Genomic DNA, 3,169 nt, shown 5'->3' with positions numbered 1-3,169 from the left:
ACAAACATAAAATATGAAATCAATAGTAATTCAATAACAGTAGGGAACTCTAACACACCACTTACATCAATGGACAGATAGTCCAAACAGAAACTCAACAAAGAAACAGTGGCTTTGAATGACATACTGGAACAGATGGATATAGTAGATATATTCAGGACACCTCGTCTTAGAACAGAATACACATTATTTTCATGTGTACAAGGAAAATTCTCCAGAATCAATCATATATTTTTAGGCCACTGACTTGAAATCATTTGAAAACTAAAGTATATTTTTTTCCTGAAGCTCTGCAAACTAATATAAATTACTTAGGGTAAAGAAATAACCATAATAACTCATGCATAGCCGATCTTTGTTCTGTTGCTCTATGGACCACTCAAAAGATCAGAGACATTTGAACTATAAAAAAGGAAGATCAATCAAGTTGCCACTAGCTGTCCTCACTCTATCTGAAGATGCTTCAAGTCTGACATCTACAAGTCTTATCAACTGGCTACCCTCAGATCTCAGAAACTGGCTTAACATTTGACCTAAATATCAACCATTGTTTTTCTTTTGTTTTCATAGAAATGTCCCTTATTTAAACCTAATTACTTGAACCATAGGCCTAACTTGGAGAATAAACTTGCATCGCTACCTCCAAAGTGAGTTTGACTAAATTAACCTATAGTCCTAACTGAGACTAGATCAAAGAGATGAAACCACTTCCAGCTCAACTTTTAAAGTGTGAAAACCCCAAGGATATTTCATATGGGGGAACTGAAGGTCCTCTCCCCATAATGTGTCATTTTGGTATGTGGATTATTTTGAGCTGAAAGCACTTGAGACCCTTCAGGCGCAAGATTGCTCCCCTCAAATATATAGAACAATCTAAATTGGGGGTCTTTCCCAGAATAAGGGTTATTAGCTGAAATGAATTTTATCTCAGTGACCGATCTGTATGGTAGGAAAAGCATCTAATTACCAAACAACTGCTCTTCTTAGTGCTCTGTGAAATGCATTCCTTTCCTCTGAAATCCCAGACCCTTATCCTCTTCTTCTTAGTTCAGAATGACCATCTTTGGAATTTCCATGTCTATGTGAACTCCCTCTATATATACCTATTACAATGTTTTTTTTTTTTTTTTTTCCTGTTAATCTGTCTCATGTCAATTTGATTCTTAGTCCAGCTAGAAAAACCTTTGAGGGGACAGGAATTCTTGCTCCCTTATAAACCATGTCTAGTAATGCACTATGCAATTCTAAATGTCTCCAGAACTGGGAGAGCCACTTTTTCACCATCAAATAGAAATATGGAATTTTTATCTAAAATTATATCCACATGGGGCACCTGGGTGGCTCAATGGGTTAAGCCTCTGCCTTCGGTTCAGGTCATGATCTCAGGGTCCTGGGATCGAGCCCTGCATCATCGGACTCTCTGCTCAGTGGGGAGCCTGCTTCCCCCTCTCTCTCTCTGCCTTCCTCTCTGCCTAATGTGATCTCTGTCTCTCTGTCAAATAAATAAATAAATAAAATATTTTAAAAAAATAAAATTATATCCACACAAATTCACCTTTCCTTTCTTTCTTTCTTTCCTTCCTTCCTTCCTTCCCTCCTTTTTTCCTTCCTCTCTTCTTTTCTTTTGTTGCTGTTGTTGTTTTTGTTTTGTGTTTTGTGTTTTGTGTTTTTTATTGTGTGTGTGTTTGTGTGGTGTTTGTTTGTTTGGCCTATGAGCCTTAGTTATATTTTTTGTAACTTCCCTAACTGCTTTCATTTTTCCCTCTTTATGGTTCTATACCTTTCACAGATGTGATGAAAATGCCATGTACTGACTTTTTATGCTTACTACTAGTAGTAATTCTGCAAAATTTCATGTTACTAGCCCAGTTAGTCCATTATACAGATAAAATGCCTAGTGTTTAAAATAGGACTATCTGGATTTGACTCTTGGCTCTGCCATACACATAACAGTCTCATTTCCTTCATCTGTAAAATGGGGACAGTGCACACTTCAGCAGAACATATACTAAAATTGGAACAGTTACAGAGAAGTTTAGTATGACCCCTACGCAGAAATGACACAAAAATTTATATTTCATGTTTCATATTTTTTGGATATTAAAGGAGGGCATGTGATATAATGAGCACTGGGTATTATATAAGACTGGTGAATCACTGAACTCTATCTCTGAAACTAGTAATACACTATAGGTTAATTAAATGGATTTAAATTAAAAAATAAAATAATAAAATAAAATGGGACAATCATAACACATGTGTAAGTATTAGAAGACTAAACGCATACATGCTCATATTAATTTTAATTATGAGCTCCAGAATATAACAAAGAACATGTGTTTCTCAAAGGAAAACAGTTTCTGGTATAAATATGTAAATTAATTTTATATATGGTATAAATACCATCACATTATGTGTGTGTGTGTGTGTGTGTGTGTGTGTGTGTGTGTGTATGTCAGTGTGGTCATTAAATTTTTGTAAAATCAACTACAGGTTTTTTTAAAGATTTTATTTATTTATTTGACAGAGAGAGAGAGATCACAAGTAGGGAGAGAGGCAGGCAGAGAGGGAGGGAGGCAGGCTCCCCACTAAGCAGAGAGCCCAATGCAGGGCTCGATCCCAGGACCCTGGGATCATGACCTGAGCCAAAGGCAGAGGCTTAACCCACTGAGCCACCCAGGTGCTCCTACAGGTTTTTTATAAAATGTATTTTTCTACTAATTTTTAGTAAAAAAAATCATAACCATTTCAGATTACCTTGGACATGGTATGGTTGAAGAGAAAGAGCAGGATTTTTATTTAGAAAACCTGTACACCTTTTGCTCACTATTCAAAATTAGAGCATCCCTGTGAAACCTTTCATAAGACAAAATGTTTAATAAACCTTTTTATATCACATGAAGTGAAGAGTAGCCCCTGTTTTCCAAAAGTTTGCACTAAGCCACTTCATTTAAAAAAAAAAAAATAAGACCTGAATTAATGCTTGTTTTTGTTAACCAAAGTAAATCTGGGAGGATTTTCACTTTTACAGAAAACAGCTGTTGTCATACTAATGTAGGTCTTTTGTAAAAGCAAAAATGGGTAATATCTGTATTCAAATTCTAGCTCTAATATTTACCTGTTGTGTACCTTCACGGAAAATTCTTATCTCCTTGAGCCTCATTCTCAT

General features: G+C 35.7%; 1 non-coding gene across 1 annotated transcript; it reads left to right on the top strand.

The window, feature by feature from the left end:
• The first annotated feature begins 1,984 nt into the window (after window positions 1–1,984).
• LOC125092527 (U6 spliceosomal RNA) lies at window positions 1,985–2,094 on the top strand. Its single transcript, XR_007124987.1, has one exon. It is a non-coding gene; the product is annotated as a U6 spliceosomal RNA (small nuclear RNA).
• Window positions 2,095–3,169: the final 1,075 nt, after the last annotated feature.

This window comes from Lutra lutra, chromosome X (genome assembly GCF_902655055.1).
Source record: "Lutra lutra chromosome X, mLutLut1.2, whole genome shotgun sequence".
NCBI classification, from domain to species: Eukaryota; Metazoa; Chordata; class Mammalia; order Carnivora; family Mustelidae; genus Lutra; species Lutra lutra.
Note: the sequence above shows the minus strand (reverse complement) of the source record. Positions and strands in the feature narration are given on the sequence as shown.